The sequence below is a fragment of the Python bivittatus genome, unplaced genomic scaffold (assembly GCF_059951505.1).
Source record: "Python bivittatus isolate LINGU-HERP-01145 unplaced genomic scaffold, Pbiv_v1 ctg000970_np1212, whole genome shotgun sequence".
Lineage (NCBI taxonomy): Eukaryota > Metazoa > Chordata > Lepidosauria > Squamata > Pythonidae > Python > Python bivittatus.
Genome location: NW_028277121.1, coordinates 1036041 through 1059128, shown reverse-complemented (window position 1 = coordinate 1059128; position 23088 = coordinate 1036041). Strand labels below are relative to the sequence as shown.

The following is a 23088-nucleotide window of genomic DNA, read 5'->3' as shown; positions in this document are numbered from 1 at the left end:
ACGTACATTTAATGTAGAACTATTCGTTTCAGCGTACCCTTTGTGCAAATCTGGATTTTCTTCTCTGTATTAAAATCTGCCCATGGGTCTTTCATTTTACTTGAATATTTAAAAGTTGTCACGCTGTCAGTATGGGATATGGCTAAATATTGTCCAAGATATGAGGTCATGTACTTTGTTCTTACATAACCATGGTTTTTGCCAGGAATGTATATGTGTTTGTTGAGTAAACAGTACACAGAATAATCTAAACCCTGTGCACGGATAGTGTTAATGCTGTTTATTCATTAAAAGAATTGCCATTCTGTTACTCATGCAAAGAATCCCAGAACATTTTACAATCATCCCAAGTCCTATCAATATTTCTGAATGGAACCTGAATTGAAAATCGTCATTTAGAAAGCAAGAGTTAATAGCTGGGTTTGAAAGCTAACGCAAAATTGCCTTTTAATGCCTAAGTTTCTTGTCATCCTTGTGAGCGTATGACACGTCACCCAAAGCAAATTCTGCTTGATTCCTTTTTTATTCCCCTTGGGTAATCCTGTGCCTACAAGCCTGTATCTGTGTTTAAAACAAGGAAAAAGAAAAAGACCCCCCCCCCAGAAAATCCCCTTCCATTCCTGTGTTTCATTGTATGAATTGTATCTACTTTTAATTAAGAGTCTCTCACAATTTTTTAAAAAATCAATTACCCTTTGTCCATTCTGAGCTGAAGGAGTTAAATAAAAATTATTCTAATCTCTTTATCCTTGTCACACCACTCTGTTATGCGGTAATACACCCAAGAATTTCCAAAGGCAAACACTGAGGACAGGGAATTGCTGTCTCCTTGGTTGAAAGGTGAAAAATTGGGGCGGGGGGGGGGGACCAAGCTGGTTTATGCCTAGTATCAGGGCTGCCTTGTATTGTGTGCTAAGCTTACTGGATTAAGCAGAAAAGGATGTTAGCTTTTTGAAAACATCAACGGTTTGTTTACGGCATTGCCAAGTTTCGGAAGATAAAAATTCAGGATGCTTTCAGAGAACTAGGAACAGCTTCAGGCTAACCCTGAAAGAGAAGTGAACCTGCAGAAATAAATTGAGCTTGTTCTTGCTGAGGTAATTATTCTTATGCAAGACTTGGCGTAGAGGATAGTGACACATTGCGCACAAGTAGTGCCTGGAAACCCATCGGATGAACTGTTTGTTTGGCAGATGAGAAAGCATCACTTCTATGAAATGTGTCACTGGTATATGTAGACGTCAGCGCTGCGTAAGAGAGAGAGAATGTACACAACAACGCAAAAGAATACGGGTTGTCTTCATTTAGTGACTGCAGCTGGTTCCGGCAAAATGGTCGCTAAGCGAACCACGTGACTGAGAGTGAGATGCTGCAAAGACCACTGTTGCTGCTGTCTCATTCAGATAAAGTTCTCTCATACAGTGTCCTGTACCTAACTCATTCCCCCCTGCTTTTTTTTGCCCCTGGAGGGTGGAGAAATTGCTTAAACAAGCCATCTCTTCTTGTTTAAGCTTTTCTCCACAACACAGTGGGTCCCTAAAGAATGCTAATTGGGAATTAAGCTCAGCTCTGTGACCTTAATTGGTTGATTAGAGCCCTCCTGCTGGCTGGCAGCTGCTGTGTGAAACTGACCAGACCTTAATCAGTTTCACACTAAAGGCTTTTGTTGTCCTAAATGCAGGCATTGGTTGCAAAATTCCTTTTTCATCACCTTGCAACTGCAAATGGTTGCTATCCAAGGCAGTCACTAAATGAAAACTACCTTAACACATCAGTGAGAGTACATTAAAAATGTTACATGCATTACAGTGATTAAAATAAAACATAAGGAAGGGGAAAAAAAGGATCAATATAAATTTAATTCAATCCTTCTATTATTCAGTCTAGAACATATAGAAGCGCATTGCTCCATCTTCTCATTTATGGAATATAAAGTTGTTTCCAAAATTTATAAAGATCCTATATCTTGAATCTGTTCTTTAACATCAGAAATGTATTTTTTTTTTCCATCTATGGAAAATAAATCTCTTTGGTGAATTCCAGGCTTGATAAAGCCAAAGTTTCTCATAAAATGTTAAATTCCATATTTTAGAAGTATAATTCAACACCTCATTTACAATATATTGGTATACTACTTTCTTGTGACAGCCAGTTCGGTGTAGTGGTTAAGGCACCAGGCTAAACATTGGGGGATCATGAATTCTGGTCTTCACAACTGTGTACAGTATCTTGTTCCTGCCAAAATCTTTCATTTGCTTAAACAGCCCTAGAACCTAAGTCCGTGTTTCCCAACCTTGGCAACCTGAAGATGTGTGGACTTCAAATCCCAGAATTCCCCCAAGCCCACACATCTTCAAGTTGCCAAGGATGAGAAACACTGACCTAAGTGGTAAGATGTTGAGAACACCAACAGTCAATGCTTTATTCTAGAAGACAGAATATAGCAATCTATGAAGAATTAAAGGGGCTTCTGGTCCTTCTGAATGCTCATATATGGAAATGTGATGGTGGTGGTAGCAGTGGTTAAAAATGCTGATGTTTCTCTTGTCAAGGGGAACAACAAGCAAAAGGAGAGATTAAGTGCTGAAATGTTGCATTTGTATTTAAATACGTACCGTAATGTCCCATTTCAGGTACAGTGGCTCAGTTGTACCTATATCCCTGTTCTCCACATAGTCATGAACGCAAGATAGCTCTCATTTTATTCTGGGATTTTATTCACCATCCGCAATTGGCCAGCTTCTGAACAAATGCAGAAAAACAGCAGTCCGTGAACATGCCAGTTGGTTGTTCTCTCTAAAACTCAATCCACTCTAAATTGGACCAGACAGTTAAGGCAAAAGATTTACTGAATTACCTCCTCTCCCTTAAAACCTGACATCCGTGGATCCATTTCCAGATTAAAGAAAATTGAGTTTGCTCAGTAGGCACAGAATAATGAATGTCAGTTCAAAAAGAAAAAATGGAAAATTGGATTGTAATAGAATGCAGTGCAATCCACTCTTGATTTAACAGACCTCAGTTTAACAGACTTCTGTTTGTATGCCTCAAACTTCTGCGTATGCACAGAATCCTGTCTAGTATTGTACATGCATGAGTAAAAACCCATTTCCATTTCACACAGGCATAAAATTAGTAAAATATGTAAAATATCCATACATGTATATAATTCCTTTTTGGATTTAATGGATATTCTGCTTTAATGGACACCCCTTTCATCCCTTAGCATATTAAACTGAGGGCTTCTGTTTAGCTAGTTGGAGATCTTGATATTTTATCGCATATAAACGTGCATTGCAACATTCCTCTTCAGCTCTTACTTGTTTACTCTGAGCTAGAAATATTTTACAGATCCATTTGATTTCAAAATATGTTGTGGGTTACTGTTGTAAAACTGGAGATTTTTAAAGCAGTTTTTCAGGGTAGGGGTGGGGGAGTGGTACAGAGAGAAGGAAATGTAACTGGACACAATACAGAAGTCTTAACTCTTGCTTTGAATTCACCTTTGGTTTGATTTCAGTTTGTTTTTTGAGCTATTTAGAAGATACTGTCTGAGTTTTTAAATTGTAACCATGTACAGGCTGGAGTTTACAACATTCTCGAGTCCTTGGGACAGAACGGGCTGAGTTCCTGAAGTTGGTAAGATAGGATGACAAGAAGAAAGATCAGTTTTGTAGGTCTGGGCTGCTATGAAGCGTGCCTTGAACTTTTGGATCATAAATTCCTTGAATGTAGGGACCCACAGCGGTTGCAATTATTTTGTAGCTTAATTTTACACTAAGAGCATAGTTTTTATTGGCAACAGTCCATAGTCAAATTCCAAGCTGAGATGTGCAGAGAAATCTCCGCAGTGTTCTGGTGCTCTTGAGATGAAAGCTAGGTGACCTCCTTCCGTGGTGACGTAGCAAATCAGAAGAATCGAGTTGTAGAACATCCTGGTTTAAATGCAATCTGGTTTAAATGGTTGAACACAAAGTGTGGCTCCATAAAGAGAAGCACTTTGATTCAATATGAAATTCAGGCATGTGATTATAATTTCCACATCTCTTAAAAGAAAAAGAAAAAAACCGTCTCCAGAGTTCCACTTATGATTGATGACTAAGATTTCTCAATTGTCTCAGGCTATTATTTTGAGCAATGAGGAAATAGGTTATGGTTTTGCTTGTTCTTTTTTCTTTCATTCTTTTTCAGTCTTAATGCCTTTTATTCTCCATAAAACTACCTAAAGGCGGATCTGGCACGCTCCCCTGGTTCTTTCTTTGTTGTAGGGCAGTATGAGGGAAAAACTGGGTCTCATCTGAGCAAAACCAGAGGCAGGCAGTTCTTTGCTCCTGGCAAGACTTTTAAGAACCAGAATGACCTTCTCTCCTTTCCTCTTGTTTCTGTACAAATGACTGACCCGGGGTTTCTCAACCTTGGCAAGTTTAAGACTGTGGACTTCAACTCCCAGAATTCCTCATGTGGACTTCAACTCTCAGAATTCCTCAGTCAGCATGCTGGCTGAGGAATTCTGGGAGTTGAAGTCCACACGTCTTAAACTTGCCAAAGTTGAGAAACCCTGGACTGACCTCTATGGGAAGGTAATTCTGGAGTAAATCAGCTTCGAGAGTGACTCCTCCAATTACATTCAACTCATGGAATAGGTGGTATTTTCTAGCTCAGGAAGCAGAGCTTGATGGAAAGAGCAGGGAATACTGGTGCAATTTTTGTATACATTGCTGGAAATACAGTCTTTTTTTTTTCCTTTGGCACACAGTGCCCTTCAAATATGTTACATGACATCTCCCAACATCTCCTGGCAGCATTTTTGGAGAAGCCCAGGTTGAAGGAGGCTGCTAAAGAAACAGGCAGACGGTGTATGGAAACCAGGATTCTGCAAGTACTTTGGCGAGCCGTGGCCCAAAGTCCTCTGAAAGGCCCCGTGTGGCCGCTTGAGGGCCTTCTGTGTGTACAAATACAGGAGACACAGTCCTGGTAGAGGGCACGCACGTTCAAGTGACTGGCGAAAATCCTGACCCAGCCGTCTCAGCAGGATAGTTTGCATTTCTGCTCTGCTTTGTTTGGCTTCCAGTGTCTTCCAATATTTAACATGCTGCTGGTGCCAATCGAGACCAATCCTTGGGCTGCTTCAACCTAAAGAGATGCACCCAGAGAAGGCATTAAAAAGGGCCACCTTGGATGTGGCCTTATCATGAACAGGACGCGTCCAACGGGACAGCGGGCTTCGTTGAGTTGGGTTTCTTTTGACCTCACAAAATTTCTCCAGTTTTTTTGTAGTGGAAAATAGGTAATGAGGGAAAAAAACTCCTGAGTAGAAGCTGCCACGACGATATATTGTGGAGCGTGTGGTTTGTCCCAACCTGCTCTGCAAAATATCCATCACTGCCTGCGTTTGCAGTGTGCTCAGTGTTGAAATGCCTCTCAATCGTTGGCTTTTTCATTCCAAAGGAAGGAAGTTGGCTAGAGAAACCAGGGCATTGTTAACAACTGCTTTGCCTTGACTACAAGCCCGCATATATATTCAGCAGCAAGGTTTAATTGACCGTTATTTTCAAATAAATATGTAGAAGATTGTTCCTGTAATATTGATTGATGTCCTGTAAAATCCTTTAAAAAGAAGATTGTCTAGAAGCATATCTGTGAAATCTCGGTATTCTGTCCCACTTTAATAGCAAAGTTTAATTAGTAAATGTGTCCACAGCATTCTCCCAAAGCAAGTAATTTACTGGGCCGGGGCAGAATATTTTCAGATGGCCTATAGATTCTTAAATCCTGGAAGGCAAATCCTTCAAGTTGAGGGTCACCATTTGACCCGCTTGGCAAAGGTATGGACCTGATGTGCTGTTGCCATCTCTGACGTGTTCTTAATACTTCCCAAGATTTCCTGGTGGTCTCCCATCCAAATAACTAATCAGGTCTGACCTACATACTCTCCAAGTCCAGACAAGGGTCATACAGATGCTGTCAAGCAATGGGATAAACCCCAGACTACTTGCACTCAAAATTAGATTAAGAGGCTAAAACTCCTGAATTGTTAATATTAACCTTTCACCAAAACCTCTTTTCAAGAAATATATTGTTTGACTTGGCATAAAGAAGGGTAGTCTAGAAGTCTTTATAGGAGTTTTTAATTTGATGGCTTAATTTATTTCCAGGGGGAAAAAACCTTGTTGGGTGTTCCTGTTTTGCAATGGAAAAGTAGCAACTGTGCTTCTAGTTATAAATAATTAGTTTCATTAAATCTAGAATTATATAACCTCAGTTATAACTCCCAACCCTGGTGAATTTAAAAGCAAAAACAAAAAACGGCACGTCGCCGGTCTTAAAATACTTGTTTTAAAATCTGAAGAAGAACCTGTTGGACTTCTCTATCGCTTCCCTTCCATTTGGTGGCACTTCCTGTTCAAGTTGTCACCTCGCAAGCTGCGTAACTGGAATTGCAGAAAGCCATAAACGGGAACCCAGATTTTCCCCGATGAGAGGGCAGCATTTTTTAGAGGCAGGCAGCTGTTCGTTAGGAGCAGCTTTGGAGCACCTCTTTCTTCAGTTCTCTGGTTGCGATTGCTCCAATGCGTTCGATGCTGCGGCTGTCTTCTCAGGAATGGGCGTTCTGGAGCAGCACGCGTAGGTCATGAATTTTTCTTGGCATCGGCATAATTCAGACGTTTCAGATACGGAAGGTTTTTTTGTCCTTTCTTTAGAAAGGTTTTGATGTGGAGGGATGCTTGTTTTGATGGCTAGAGAACGTCTTGGAGGCCTCCTGTTAGGACATCAAACTCCTAGTTCTTTGGCAGCCTAGAGGAAAAGCAACGGGGTGCATTTGTTCAAATATGCAGGCAAAATATTAATTGTGCCGCTCAGTAAATAACTTCCTTCTCCATTTCAACTAGAATTGTGCAAACGGTTATCTCACATTATTCTCGCAGGCATACTGTTTTGATTTCTAAAGATTAGGAATCCAAAGCTGAAATCACTGACTTTGAATGAACAAAGACAACTGATAAATCTATAAGGCATCTCCCTCTCTCTTTTTTTTTTTTAGATTTTTTATCCCGTCTTTATTATTTTTACAAATAACTCAAGGTGGTGAACATACCTACTACTGCTTCCTCCTCCTATTTTCCCCACAACAACAGCCCTGTGAGGTGAGTTGGGCTGAGAGAGAGTGACTGGCCCAAAGTCACCCAGCCAGCTTTCATGCCCAAGGTGGACTAGAACTCACAGCCTCCTGGTTTCTAGCCTGGGGCCTTCACCACTAGACCAAACTGGTTATCTTTGGTCCAAATTTCTTTGGTCCAAATATGAACCTGGGTGATAAAGGTCAAACCTCCTTTGAGTCAATCTTGACTTTTGGTCAAGGACCCACCAGTGTAGTTTTCTTAGCACCCATTTGGAAATGGTTTGCCATGTTCTAGAACCTTTTTTTTTTTTTTTTGATTTTCCAGTTTAGCCTATAATCCTTGGGTTCTCCTAATGATCTCCCATCGAGGATCCAAACCAGATCTGATCCTGCTTAGCTTCTGCATTCAGCCACGTTTAGCTATAGGTGCTGCCATTGACAAATAGTGATTCTGAGTTCATTGGAGCAGAATAGCTGTTTAATTTCACTTATTTTAGTTGTTCTTTTGAGATGAAATTTTTAAAGTGTCAAAACAGCTATATCCTCCAAAAGCTTGGTACTGTTGATTTGAAGGCTTTTCTTGTCTGTGCGTGTGTGTGTGTGCACGTTGCTTTGTTGACAGTCCCACTGGAAGTACACGTGAACACAACCAGGCTGAGTTTTCAGTACAGCAGCAAAGAGCTGTTCAAAGTGTCACCTTGTACATTGTCCTCTTACGAGATACTTTTCTGCATCTTCTTTCCTCAGAACAGCTGAGCACTCAGCATGTGTTTTTGTGGCTTACAGTTACAAGGGAAAAGAAATCACAAGATGATTAGGCTGGTAGGATCGGGAGGGACAATTTTGGATGGAAAGCCATGACGTGTATGTTTTTGACAGTAATGTGTAAGAAGCACTATGGATGTTGGTGAGCTCAGGGGGCAGAGCTTCAGTCACATTCCTGGGCCCGCCATCTAGTAAAGGTTGACACCGCTCTTCCTTTGGATGGCACAAAGGACGCTCTTACGATGGGTGGAAGCTTTACAGAGGGAGATCCAAACTCAAAATAAGGAGGAATTTCTTGACCATGAGAGCTGTTAAGCAGTGAAGCACCGGCCTCCTGGGATCATGGGGGCTCCATCGCTGGAGGTTTTCAAGCAAAGGTTGGATGGCCATTCGTCTGGGATGGGTAACGGGATTCCTGCTCTGGGCAGGGGGTTGGACTAGAAGACCCCCAGAGACCCTTCCAGTGCTATGATTTTGTGATTCTACATGTGGTTATAGAAAGGAGAATCAGCAATGCAAAGTCTGAGAGGGATCTGGAGGAACAGGTCTCTTCACTGAAACAATGTCATCTTATGGGGCCCAGGAGGTGTGTTTTCTCTCTAGTGGAAGAGTTTTCCCTTGGACATACAATTGGCCCAACCCTACAGGCCTTTAGCAAGGGAGTTAAAACTTGGGTCTTCCTCTCCAACATCCATAGTGCTTCTTACACATTACTGTCAAAAACATACACGTCATGGCTTTCCATCCAAAATTGTCCCTCCCGATCCTACCAGCCTAATCATCTGGGCTTTGGGCTCAGGTTGAGCGGCGTCCCTGATGGGTGAGTTGATAAAACATATCAGAAAAACATAAAGAAAACCATAGCTAATTAATACAAAATAACATAGCTCGTTAAAACATATGTTATTTTGTATTAATTAGCTATGGTTTTCTTTTGGTATGCTGCTCAAAGCCAGTAGTTTGAGTCGAGCAGCCATAGTAAATGCATAAGTAAGGAAATAAAAAGCAAATAAAAAGAAACTGCACCATGCAAGAATTATCAGGGGCTCCCTCAAACTAATCCAAATCTTTTGGTGAAAAGTTGGATTTGGCCTTTACTGCCTGCCAAACAAGTCAACTCCCAGGTGCCTGAACAGATCAAATGCCATCACATGCTGTGAGAAGCTCGTCTGGCGCAGCCACTGAGCAGTTTTGCAGTACATTAAATGTCTGCTTACATTTTGTGTGTTCTTGGGGAAGAGTTGACTTTTAAGCAGCAACCCTAAAGATGTCTGAGGAGGCTTTGAAACTGAAGTGCATGGAAAAGGTTTTAACTTTCTCCCCAACATCATGATACTGACAAAATCCTCCTTTCTAAGTCTGCTTGATGTGATGGACAGGGAAGGAGTTGTGTGGTTCTAGTTAGCTACGTGTGTGTGTGTGTGTGTGTGTGTGTTCCACACATTATGTGCAGTCACAATATGGTACACATTGGGCCTTAAAATGAGAGAGATTTGCATGAATCAAGTAGAAATTGATTTGTCTGCCTTTATGTTGTCTAGGAGAGCTAGTTTGGTGTAGTAGTTGAAGGCACCAGGCTAGAAACTAGGAAACGGTGAGTTTTAGTCCTCCCTTAGGCACAAAACCAACTGGGTGAATTTTTGAGCTAGTCACTCTTTCTCGTCGTAGGAAGAAGACAAGGACAAACCATTTCCAAAAAGGTTAGCAAGAAAACTGCATGGACTTGTCCAGGCAGTCACCAAGAGTCAAGACTGTCTCAAAGGCATGCACGGACGCATGCACACACACAAACATACTATCTAGTCTGCTTTACGTCTATGGCAATGTTTTTTAAACCTGGCAGTTTTAAGCTGTGTGGACTTCAACTCCCAGAATTCCCTAGCCAGCATGCTGGCTGGGAATTCTGGGAGTAGAGGTCCACAGAGTTTAAAATTTCCAAGACTGGAAAACACAAGTCTACAGCATCACCTAGTCAAGGGTTTAACGTACCACACCTTCAACCAGCCTTCTTTCCTTCTAAAAAGAAGGAAGAGGAGGAGCTGCACTGGAGGAACTCTGCTGGAGCCACATCAGTTGCATTTAAGATATATTCAGGTGTTGATCTCTCTGCCCTTCAGGCTCAGTCCTTGGACTTTCCAGATAAGGCTGGCAAACGCTGCAGAACAAACATGCTGCCGCACACCCCAGAGGTCCTGATAAGAGGCAACTTCCGGTATCCCTGTGATTCTCCTGAGAAATCAGATAGAGCTGCCAAGCTCCTAAGAAGAGACGTTCAGCCCAAAATAGTCCACATATTCTTAAGGTGAGGGGTACGGTGTATCCCTCAAGGAATATAGTAAGAAAAATGGGTCAGTGATATAGCAGGCTAGAAGTCACACCTCACGTTACTCGTCTATCTCTGAGAAAAGCTCCAAGGGAAACTCGCACTGGGCCCCTCTGAGCAGGAGGTCCAGCCCCAACCTGAAAGGGAGCGATGACCCAACCCTCTGTCCCCCAAAGTAGCCCTGCCAAACCACACAGCGGTAGCCCTTCAGTTGCATCTCTTCAACCCAACGGTGAGGACCTCTGCACCTTCCAGCCTAGGTAGATCTTCTCTTTGCTGTTGCCATGGTTCATCAGGTAACAACGGGGCTGGCAGCTCTGCAAACCCTGCTCAGGTCAAGTCGGGTCAACCCCAACCCTGGACTCTCGGTCCCTGCCCTGGGGTCACCAAAGTCAGCTCTTAATCCCCACTGAAGCTTGTCCAACCCAGAGTTCCCCAGCTCCACTTTCATCTTCGGTTCCATGTTGTTACTTTTATCACCAATTGTTTCTAAAGATAAAAGAGCTTCACTGGTTTTAAAGCCAAGATTTGCCCCCTCCAGTGAAAGTCCAAAGATTGACTTGCTCCCTCCATTTAGTGCCTGATAATGGTCAAAGCTGTGCTTCTGCCCATTTGTTAATACCTGGCCTGAATTTCTGGTTTTCAGCTGCTCAAATCCCCCTTTCAGATTTCTCTTTCAGTAGGTGTAGCCAAGCAGCTTTCTGTTCCTTTCTTCCAAACTGGAGAGCTCCGCAACTGAAGCTTTCCCACATATTTGCAAAAAGATTCAGACACACAGGCTCCACCCATTAAGTGTTAATCTTTAAAACTGAAAAAAAATAAAAATCCTTGCCTGGGGATAAGTTACAACATTTGCTGCCCTTGCTGAGAAAGGCATCAAATCATTGTTTGAGAGAATTAAAATTTCACAGCATAAGTCAATAAACTTTCAGCCTTAAGACTCTGAGGAAAATAGTATTTCGAGGCTGCGCTCTCTGAATTGACACAGTAGAGTAACTGCTACTCTAGCATAGGAAAGTTAAGGGAGCTATAACCAGATTAAATCAAATTTATCATGATTTGAGCTGGGCATAGTTCTGTGTAACATTTTACACCCTTTACTTGCTTCAGATTTGAATTAGCATGTAAAATAATCTTTCATATAATTCCTGTCATAAGCAATTTATGAATTAGACATTACTCTGCACCAATTTCATCCAACTACAACTTGAGAACAGTTTTTCATAAAAGGCAAGCCAATTCATAACCTTCAGAATTAGTATTTTAATAGTGGGGAAAGTAATATTCCTCATGGACATACTTCTTTCCTTCCGAGCAACCTTTCCCATCTGCATTTAAAATATTAACTTTCTAAATTTATCATTCTTCTTGCCCTTCCAAGAGACCAGTTAAAACCATTGCAGCGATTTCTACATGCTTGGTCTTCCAACAGCAGGGACTGTCAAGCCATCTTCCTCGAAGCATGCTTTCCACGTTGATCAGTTGACTTAAGGGGTTGCCATGTTCAACTGGTGGCAAAAGTTTCTGAAGTGTGAACCATTGGGAGTATGTGCTAAATTCATGCTGGCCAAGAGTCATGAACTAACCAGTCCCTAAAGGCACATACATTTTGATCCACCTGGTATGTCAACAATAAAACTCAACCTTCTCCCTCACAGTTTTCACATTGCAGGAGTAATCAGTCACTGCAGTCTGGCTGTCTTTTAGGCAAAGCTGCTCTGAGTTACCAATCTTCTCATTTAAAATGGTCCTGTTGGATTGCTATGTCAAGGAACAATTGGTAGCGTCGGCTACATACTTTTGGGCAATAACTGTAGTCGTGTATAAGATGGCGCAATAGTTAAGGTGATAGACTAGAACAGGGGACACCTGAGTTCAAATCGATTCTGGGATTTGAATGGATTTGGAAACTTGCTAACTGACTTTGGGCCAGTCACTCTCTCTCAAACCAGCCTATCTCACAAGGTTGTTGCGCAGGAAAGTTGGAGGGGGAAATGCAATGTACACTGCCTTGAGCTCCTGGAGGAAAGGCAAGGTAGAAATCTAGCAAGTAAATAGATAAGTAGAATAAGATTTGCCAACTGACTGTGCAAGTGAATCTACAATTTTTATAGATTCAACTGGAGGAATATTAGGAAGATACTAAAATTCCATCCAGATTTCCAACTGAAATTTATCACAGAATTACCTTAATTTGTAGAAAGTCATACTTGGAAATCTACTGAATGTCCAGTGCATGTCATTTTCTGCTTCAGTGACTTACTTAACAATACTCAATTAATTGGAGTAATTCAATACATATCCATTCGTTCCTATGTATTTAAGAAAAAGATTGAGAAGTTTAGTTGTTATCAGTCTGGTTGTCCCCAGGTGTCTCTCTGGATTATCCCATGGAAATGAATAGATGCTATTAATTCTAAAGGAAAATGAAAGTAAATGGGTTGTCCCTTCTTCTAAACTGAGTTGTTGATTGGGTAGGAGCAACCTGGCTTTGTACATGAGTCCATTTGCTCAAATTTCTCTTTTTCTCAACTCTCCCCAAATGCATGAACTATTTAGGCATTTTGATAGAACTATTTTATGGTATCTCTGTTTCAAATCTAGATGGATCAAATGAGTACTTTAACTGGGTCAACTATCCCAGTCTGTCCCATATATTCTCTAAGGATACACAGTACTGTGCTAATTCCACATTAGCTGGTGTACGGTCTAAATCATGTTCTTTGTACTGAACCAAGCAAATGTGCTTGCATATCCCTCGCACACATTATTTCCTTTAAATAAAAACTTACCCTTACAAAAAAATAACTACCAAAAAAAAAATGACAACAAACCTACTGGCCCTTTTTAAACAGGCATCCTTAATGTGTTCCCTTTGGCCCAAACATGTAGTTTACTGGATTGCTATACACTAATACTATTACAGCAAGACGCAGCATACTTACATTGTTCTCAAAATATGAAAGAAATGTTTGGCAACATTTGAACTTTCCAGAAAGGCCTAAAGCGTTCTCTGCTTTCCCCCACCGCCCTCCATCCCCTAAAGTATTTTACTTACACCCTGGGCTTTTGCTCTTAATATGACCCTACGTGGCATGATGGTGCAATACTAAAGCATATGTAGGAACAGGTTTGGTGGCTTTGGGAAGAGGTTGTGAAACAACTGTTCTGCATTTTCTAAGTTACAGGGTATATAATTTTCTAACCTGCCCCTGGAGACGGAAAGACAGCATTTATTAAGAGAGCTCTTGAATGTATAAATTAAAAGCAGATATTTTCTTTGAAAGTGGTTGTGCAAACAGGAGCTGCTTGAAGGAGTAAGCACAGTTAACTAATGTAATCATTCCTAATCTGATCTCCAGATGTTTTGAGGCTGAAATTCCCAGAATTTTTGTCCAGGGTGGCCAAACACTATAAAGAGTGGGAATCACAATGCCAACACTATTGAGGGCACCAGGCTGGGAAAAACTACTTTAACTGACCAAAGAAACTTGAAGTTGGTGATGTTTTTCTGCTTGGGAGTTTGGTTGACCCAGTGGGATTTGAGGTGGTCACTGGAGGGGGCATATCTTGGCTTTAAAACCAGTGAAGCTCTTTTATCTTTAGAAACAATTGGTGATAAAAGTAACAACATGGAACCGAAGATGAAAGTGGAGCTGGGGAACTCTGGGTTGGACAAGCTTCAGTGGGGATTAAGAGCTGACTTTGGTGACCCCAGGGCAGGGACCGAGAGTCCAGGGTTGGGGTTGACCCGACTTGACCTGAGCAGGGTTTGCAGAGCTGCCAGCCCCGTTGTTACCTGATGAACCATGGCAACAGCAAAGAGAAGATCTACCTAGGCTGGAAGGTGCAGAGGTCCTCACCGTTGGGTTGAAGAGATGCAACTGAAGGGCTACCGCTGTGTGGTTTGGCAGGGCTACTTTGGGGGACAGAGGGTTGGGTCATCGCTCCCTTTCAGGTTGGGGCTGGACCTCCTGCTCAGAGGGGCCCAGTGCGAGTTTCCCTTGGAGCTTTTCTCAGAGATAGACGAGTAACGTGAGGTGTGACTTCTAGCCTGCTATATCACTGACCCATTTTTCTTACTATATTCCTTGAGGGATACACCGTACCCCTCACCTTAAGAATATGTGGACTATTTTGGGCTGAACGTCTCTTCTTAGGAGCTTGGCAGCTCTATCTGATTTCTCAGGAGAATCACAGGGATACCGGAAGTTGCCTCTTATCAGGACCTCTGGGGTGTGCGGCAGCATGTTTGTTCTGCAGCGTTTGCCAGCCTTATCTGGAAAGTCCAAGGATTGAACCTGGTACCTTCTGCCTGTCAAGGAAATATTTACTACCAAGGAACCGTCCGTCCCTTCTTTTTGAAAGCTTTCTTGAGCAGGGTACTTATTTATTTATGCCTACAATTTATAGACCACCTGAGTCCCAACATCTCTGGACAGCCTACAGTTAGAAATTACAAAAGGCAGAAGGGAGTAATGAATGGCCCCCCTAACAACGTACGACCAAAAAAACCCCCATCCAGCCAGGCTCAATCTTCCCTCGGCCCCTAAGCCTAGGAGAATAGCCAGGTCTTGAATAGCTCTCTGAACGTCATCAGCGATTTGCGCAGAGCGCGGCCTCTATGCGGGGAGGCCTTTTGGAGTGGGGAGAGGGAGAAATGGATACTTGGGTAGGGTTGGAATTTGCTCTCCTTTGCTTTCCAACTTTCTGTGTCATCAGCTGATATGCAATACAGGTTTTGCATTACTTCAGTTAGGAACGGTGGCCATCCTTTAGCTTGTGTGCTCCTCCAACCAGAGGTTGCGTGTGGTTGCCCGTTTAACATCAGAGAAAAAGGAAGATGGTGTGGGTGACCGACTATCCAGGGAAACCAAGATAGATAGCCCTGACTGTGCGAACTTGGTAGGACACTGGCGTACCTCTTTTAAAATGGTTTGCTTTTTATGTGTTTTATTTCATGGATTTCTTACGACCTGGTTTACTTGATGTATTTATATGTATGTTTCTATGTTATTTTTAATACTGCTAACTGGGGTGCCTGCAGGGGGTTCAGAAAAATCAAGGTGGCCGCAACTGCGTGGTTGAAGTCTTGCCAGTTTTTTGCACTTGTGTGGCTCCCATCTTGATTTTTTTCTTTTTTACTTCTCCCCAGTGGCCCTCCCCCCGCTGCTAATCACTTTGAGTGCCATTTTGAAAGAAAAGAGAACTTATAACTCTAAAGAACAGTTTCTTTGCCTTCGCCCTGTTGCTCATCTCTCACGAAGGCCCAGAGATTTAGCTACCTTTACAACTGACGTCTTTCTTTATAACTACAGAATATGAGAGAACATTAATTTGTGAGCGTCTCTTATTGACCGGTACCAAGGCCTGGGATAAAACAGGCAGAGTCCCCACTTTTGAGGCAACAAAGGAATAGCGGAAGTATTGCTAAAAACTCTTTATCGATATATTACAAATCCTTTGCAGAATTGTACTGCTATAGTTGACTTCAACAACTCTGCTACAGTTCCTTAAAACAGCGTGCTGGCTGGAGAATTCTGGGAGTCGAAGTCCACACGTATTAAAGTGGCCAAGGCTGAGAAATGCTGCCCTAAAAGAAGACCTTGGTATACCAGAAGGCTGGATAATGAATGAATGAGTGAATGAATGAATGAATGAATGCTATGAATGCCCTGAATTATTCAGCACTTATATTCAGGCATCTTTTGACTTCCGTCAACAGAATGCCTCTGATTTTGGTTGATCTTGAAAAAGATTAGGACTTGGCTAGTATTGCATGGGAGACCACCAGGAGAATCACTAAAGTGTAGACCAGGCTGAGAAGTCAAAAACAAATCACATTGATCTTGTGGCAAGCCGGCTGGGTGACTTTGGGCCAGTCGCACTCTCTCAGCCCAACAGGGTTGTTGTGGTGGGAAAAATAGGAGGAGGAAGGAGTATGATCACCGCCTTGAGTTATTTATAAAATCAGAAAGGCGGGATAAAGAAAAATCTAAAAAAAACAACCCACATAGACATGCCCAGGTAGTCACCAGGAGTCGAGTTCAACTCAAAGTAATCTTTATCATTTGAATGCCTCACCGCCTGGGTATTTCACACCACTGGCGATGCGGCTTTTCTAGAAATTCTCTGGATTTCTCCTGACGCCAAAGAGCGTCATTTGCACAGGGCGCTTTCCCTTTGCCATGGGAAACGAGGTTGCCCAAATTAGCCAAATGAACAGGAAAAAGGCAGAACACGGTTAAATGGGGAAGAAAGTTTTCCATGGAAACGTAAAGCCTTCCCATCTCTAAACCAATATTCCGCCCTTCATTGGTATTTTCCAAAATGATCAAAAGCCAGATATTCCTCTGGAATTTGCATGGTTACAGCTGCTGTTAGGACATTGGGAATTGATGCAGCCCATGGGGGTGGACTATTTTCCGGTGGGGGCGGATTCCTCACCTTGCCTTGCCTCCCCCCTCATGTCTCGGCTCTGTTGTCATTTCTGTCTGTGCAATCTTTTCTCTACCCGCCCCCCCCAATGTAGCGTTAGTATCTTGCTTGTAGAGCTTTTACTCTCCTGGTGTTTCTGCTAGGACCTCTCCGCCACCACGCTTCCCGCTCACAAGGAAGTGTTTGTGGATATGCAAAATCTCCTTGCTACAGGCACCGTGAACATGGAGATTATCTTTTCATTTATGTCACCAGCGCAGCCAGAGGCAGGGAAGGGCCGCTTAGCACTCCCAACATACTCACTCCCTTGTTGAAATGTAACGCTTGTGCTCAGTTCCTGGTTTAAAGAGGCATTTGCAGCTCCAAGGCTGGGCTCCCTATTCCACCTTTTCTTTCTGCTGGCTTCTAAATTATTCTGGGATTATTGAGCTGGCCGATAAAGCTCTTTTGGGCACCCACCATCCCAAAGGTTGCAAAGCCGCACAGCATCTCTGCCCACGCCAGTCGTTGCTAAAGATTGGTGGAGTAAGTTGCCCTTGGGCGGTCTGTGGACTGTGGCAGAGGTTGCATCTAAAGCTGAAATATTCAGTAGGTCAGAGGACTCCCCGCCCTTGGCTTTTTAATAACAAAATTACCTTTTGGCTATTTGTGTCACTGTGATAATAGCTCTGGAACGCAGAGGGAGTCTTGTTTTGCTTGGGAATAGTTTTGTCTCTTAAATATGGCAGCAATCTCACGGGGTGGGGGGGGAAGGAGTCATGCAGAGCTTGAAGGAAGCTGGTCAGATGCTTGGAATAAGCCAAAACCGCATCTCCAACCTGATGCGTCGGACTACAGCTTCCATCAGCCCAGCCAGTAATCCACTGTGGCCACTGGAAGAGGATTATGGATGTCATAGTCCAACAAACTGTAAGGTCCCAAGCTGAGAATGCTAAGCTATGGTTTGTGGGGTTCAGCTGCAATGTACGTGGTTGACAGATCAGAGTTAGCTTTGTCCTCGTCTTCATCTTCTCTGTAAACTGTATTATTGGAATGCTTCATCTTGGATAAGTTATAATACAATATATCTGGGTATTTTCTTCCTGGACTTGTTTCGCCCCACCCGTACGTTTATTCCACACTTCTAATTTCTCAGCTTTAGACTTGTGCTAGGATCGTAGACGTTTGTACTTGATTTATTGATAATGTCGGGATGGCTCCATTCATGGACTGTGGCAACCTCAGGCTTTTGCTGGTGTCACTTGTAAATTGAACAAGGTTCGTCTTGGTTAGAAGACCTTGTTTAGTTTTCCCATAATTTGGTACCTTCCTGATGGATTGGACTTCAGATCCAACTCCTGGATGGGAATTATGGGAGTTAAATCCAACACATCTGGCGATGATCAGTTTGGGGGAGGTTTGATCTTTGGTCTGCCACAAGGACCTTGTCATTTTAGATACTCTCGGGATACTGGTGGTGCTAGTTTCTGTTCTCACCCCTGTGTAATTTTTAACTTGAATGGAATGCAGAAGGTCTGGTTTGAAGGTAGTAGAGTTTTAACTTTTGGTAGACGTGGAAAACTGACAGGGGAGGAAGACAGACCGCCTTACTGGAAACACTGTGTGTGTGCGCGCGCGTGCGCCCACATTTGTGTCTTGCGTGTATCATATCAGTGAAAGTTTCATGTCACATTCCCATTCACCTTCCCCCCCCCCCCAGCCTTCAGTTTGTTACGAATTGCTCGCTTGAAAAAAACCAGAAAACAAAACAACCCTATTGAGATGTCTTGGTCTTAGACCGCAGATTTATTTAGAAATCTAATAGTGGCCTGTTCTTTACTAACTGTTCCTTGTCGGTTTTTTCCAGTCCAACATGCCTTGACTTCAGGACAGATTTAACAATAAGAGAAAGGTTACGATAATTTATGCCCAACAATTACGTGGGAATAATTTTGACGATCCGTTCCCTCTTTTTGCCTCCGGGGTTGGCTCACCCTGGGGACTGCTGGGCTTAAACCTTAAATCCAAAGTCCTTGCTGTGTTTGTGTTACCTGCATACAAGGTTGAGGTTCTTTGTTGTCCTTAGATCCTGTGTTCCACCGTGTTTGCACGGAGGGTGGGACGGGAGGCTGGTGAGCGTCTTGTAAAACATTTACAAAAATCAGCCAGCCATAGATTTGAAGGGCATTCCACTGCCAAGCTGGCTGTGGGAGGGGGAAGAGCGAAAGTACGTGAGCAGGCGGACGCCAGGTACTTGCCAGGTACGCTCTAATATTTTTCTTTTTCTTGTTTTCGAGAGACATGGATGGAGGGGTGTCTTGTTTGCATGGCTGGGCTTGGAAATGGAAGCGATCACAACTCCTTTCGCGAAATAAAGGGCAGGGGGAGGAAACGTGGCACACAGAAGCAAATGTTCACCCACTGTTGGGTGGTTATGATTTTTTTAATGCTGTTTTTTTAAAAGGGCTACATAGCCGTAGGTTTAGGGCTTGCAAATGTATGGTGGTTTGCCGTACGAGCGAAGTTCATGGTTGAACCCTGCACGAGGGTCTGCTGAACGGCAATTCCGTTTGTGCAGCAGAAGCATTAGAAACCAGCAATTTCTGTTACGTGTTATCTTGTGCTTTAATAGGCTCTAACGTCAGAATGAGATAGTAAGAAAACTTCTTTTCTTAGGGGGTTGAAGAAGGATTTTTGCTAGTAATTGGAGACTACACCATATACAATTAGATATAGATTACACAGATGGTATAATGTCTCTCACTGTATTTTTATTTTTATTTTTAATTTTGAGAACCTATCATAGCCATTACATGTGGCAAAGGCAAAATCTGATTTGTAACTTGCCTGTGCTGGTTCTGCTGCCAACCCTATTGCTGCTCCATAAATGCACTATAGAAACTACAGAAATCAACCAGAGAGTTACTTTTCCATTCATTATTTTTCTTGGGTTTTTTTTTCTTTTGCTGGTATATTACACAAATGCTTTGGGCAAAATTTAAAATGTCTATTGCCTGGGAAAAGCATACCACAATTACTTCACAAGCACAACTGATACACTGAATTGCACTCAGTTCTGTTCTGTTCTGTTCTGTTCTTTCCTTTCCTTTCCTTTCCTTTCCTTTCCTTTCCTTTCCTTTCCTTTCCTTTCCTTTCCTTTCCTTTCCTTTCCTTTCCTTTCCTTTCCTTCTTTTGCTTTTTTGCTATTTCAAATGGTACATCAGATTATTTAGAACTGGTAGCACCCAGATTGAACACTTCTTAAATTGGAATAACATAAGTAAAAAAGATGATTGTTTTTCCATAACCCTGTGTCTGAAAGAACAGGGTTAGCCTTAAAGCAAAATATTATTTATTTGTTTGTTTATCTATCTTATTTATATAGCCCCCCCCCCCCCCGGTCTCACACAAGGTGACTCTGGGCGGCATACAACCATTAAAAAAATAAACACATAAAAAACTATGTATGAACAACAGTAAAAACACACAAAAACAGGAGGGGATAAGATTAATAAGGGAGCCATCGTAAAATCCCCCCAGTCCCCTGGGAGCCCCAGGCCTGATCACATAGGCAGGTCTTGAGGGACGTGCAGAATGTTAAGAGGGAGGGAGCTAATCTGAAACTTGAATATGTTTATTTCAATTCGTTTTCATTTCTGCCTGTTTCTATAATTTCAGTGAGAAAAGGTAGGAGTGTACCTAAATAGCCATACTTAACATTTTTATAAATCTTTCACTTGGGGCCTGGAAAGCCTCAATGCATAACTGAAAACCATGATTATATGGTTATTAAAAGTGGTAATCAGAAGAATTAAAGTAGGTTTAGGAGAGAAATCACACAATGCAATCTTAGAGGCATTTAAAAAGGTAAAGCTTTGTTTGAGTTGACTCTTGACGGCTACATGGATAAGTCCGTGTTGCTTGCTTGGCATCAGTGCAGAAATGATTTGCTATTGCCTTCAAGGACATTCTCCCTCCCACCCTTGTCTGGTCTACAGCCTGTTTGTCTCCCATCCAAGTACTAACCGAATCTGACCCTGATTCGCTTTTTCAAGATCAGCCACGTTTGCCTAGATGAAACCATCTGGTAAGCAAATATGATTGTATCTAATACGACTTACTTCCCATAAACATTTAAGTTTGCAACCTAAGACTGTTGTGGTGTATTCACTTATGTGGAAGTATGGGTATTTTTTCTGACTAGGCTTGGAGTTTGGGGACTTTTTTGGGGGGGGGGTTGTTTGCACTTGCAGTTGATTAGTCTGCGGAAGAGTTCTTAAGCTTGTTTCTAAATGTCAGCATACGTAGGCATGAAAACTTTTTTAAAAATCCTGTGGTAAACATGGAAATGTAGAATAGAAATCCTAACTTTAGTTTTGCAAAGGCAGTCATCCATACATTTTGTCTAGAGTCCAGTTTCTGGTTAAAAGGCTGAAGCAGGATTTGGGCGACTTTGATTAACATATCCACTTGACCTTCAAGCTCATTAGATGTCTTGACCTGGTGTCAAGTTTTGAGAATAGTGAGAGACGAGCATATGAAAAGGGGTTGAACGTATGAACTGCTTGAGTTCCTTGGTGGAAGGGCATTTTCTGTTCAGGACAGAACTTTGTAGAAGAGCTGCTGCTCTTTTGAGACAACAAAGTCCAAAATAGGTCCATCTGAGATATAGCAGCACAGCCATTGTGGAAGGGGTCATGGAATAGGAAAACTGAGGTTGCTCACAAATGGGATGAGGAATATTTGCTTGTATTCTGATGTTATGAGTGAAGTGATTATTACCCCAATGCTATTTGTCATGGGCAACCTTGTTTACTAAGTTCCAGTCAGTTACACCTGTGCAAATACACAAAAGGGGCCTGAAGCGTAGTTTATTTGCAGAGAGCAACCGAACTGAAGAATCTTCTTTTGAGAGACTAATGCAAAGGATGTGAATGTTACTGTTTTTTAGGGTAAACCTACTTAATTTGAATGATTTAATATATAAGTATGTCCACAAATATGACTACACTCCTGTGTTAGTTTAGTCTCTATAATAGGAAGTTCTGGGTTCATCCCTGGTAAGATTGTATTAATTTTGTCAAGGGAGGGGCTGGAAGAAAACTATCATGGAAGGCTTGGAGGTTAAAAAGCTTGATGAGGACTTTGGGCTTGACTTCACTTAAGGCAACAAAGTCGAGAGTCACCTAATTACTAAATTAAATTAGGATGCTGTCTCACCTGTTTATTTAAAGCCAGAGCAAGCAACTGAGGACCATTTTTTTTTTATGGCTGAAGGCCATATTGATGTAGTGGGTGAGATTGTAATATAATTTAAAAATTGCGATGTAAAACCATCTGTAAAATTTTGAAGTTGCATTTGAGGCATTAGCATTAAGAAAGATGACAAGAGAAAGCGCTGGGATATGTAAAATCATCACTGTTTCTGCTAAATAGGCTGCGTTCAATTTCAGCAGAATATGATTTCGGAGTTTGGTGTGCAGGAAATGGCCTTTTTTTTCCTCTGTGAAGTTCAATGTCATCTGCTTCCGGGTTCTAAGTGTGTCGTTCTCGCATTAAGTTGTAGCAGAAAGAGAAATATTCAGATAATCAGGCTCATAAGTCTTATGGAATGTGGTTTTTGGAATGCCTGCTCAAATTTCTGTCTTCCGTTTTACCATTTCGGCTGTATTAGTTAGCAGCAGAGTTGACCTGTAGCTTAAGGGAGCAGAACGTGTCTCACTCCTTCCTTGCCATCTCTGTCACTCTTTCCGCTTTCCCACGGACAGTGCGGCTTTGAGATAGCGAAAGGGGAAAAGACATAGGATGTCAGTAACGATTGAGTGGGCATTTGTGGTTGTGAATTCATGCGTTCGTTCATTAGATTTTTATCCCACTTTTATCCATCCCAAATTCATCAGGGGTGTCAACATGATTAAAGGATTCGTTTTGTTGCGTAACAACACCCTAGCAGTTACGGGCAAGTGTGGAGAATAGCTTGGTGTCCTTGACGGTCAAATTAGTTCCTAATTCACCCAGGTGATTGGATGGCCTTTTCCAAGCTTTTTTTTTAACAACATAGTGCCCTCTAAGATATTTGGGACTTTTATGTACGTACATGACTAGTCAGAAAAGTAGGTATAAAATAACTGTGGGACTTTTAACCCCAAGCAGCTAGAAGATACGTCCTCTACCCTATGAAGGAACATCACAGAAGGTCTGGTGTGCTTCCAGCTGCTCCGATTATGTCTTGGGCTTCACCCTTTTTCCCATAATCAGCCATCATTTGGATGTCAGGGAATAGATTCCTGCATCCTTATTACTAATGAAACTGGTGAATCAGTGATCTTAGGAAGAAGGAAGGAAGGGAAGGGGAAGGTCCCCGCTTCTCCTCCAGACTATCAGGGCTAACCATGTTCTTAAAAAACTGGAATCTGGAAGCTTCTCTTCATATTGCAAAAAAAGCTCGTTGGCACTTTTTTGT

The 23088-nt window shown here is 42.2% G+C and overlaps 1 protein-coding gene across 10 annotated transcripts in view; it reads left to right on the top strand.

Moving 5' to 3' along the window:
• The window catches only part of RBM47 (RNA binding motif protein 47), a 79821-nt gene that overhangs the window by 9257 nt on the left and 47476 nt on the right, over positions 1 to 23088 (top strand). For 2 of the 10 annotated variants that reach the window (XM_025174351.2, XM_007440139.3), the window contains exon 1: positions 18802 to 18886. The exons of 4 other annotated variants lie outside the window; for them this stretch is intronic. The gene's annotated coding sequence lies outside the window, so the exon portion shown is untranslated. Of the gene's footprint in view, positions 1 to 15025; positions 15114 to 17453; positions 17556 to 18800; positions 18887 to 20584; positions 20713 to 23088 lie in introns of those variants that run through there. 4 more of the 10 variants (XM_025174349.2, XM_025174350.2, XM_088131278.1 and 1 more) reach the window with 4 other exon arrangements.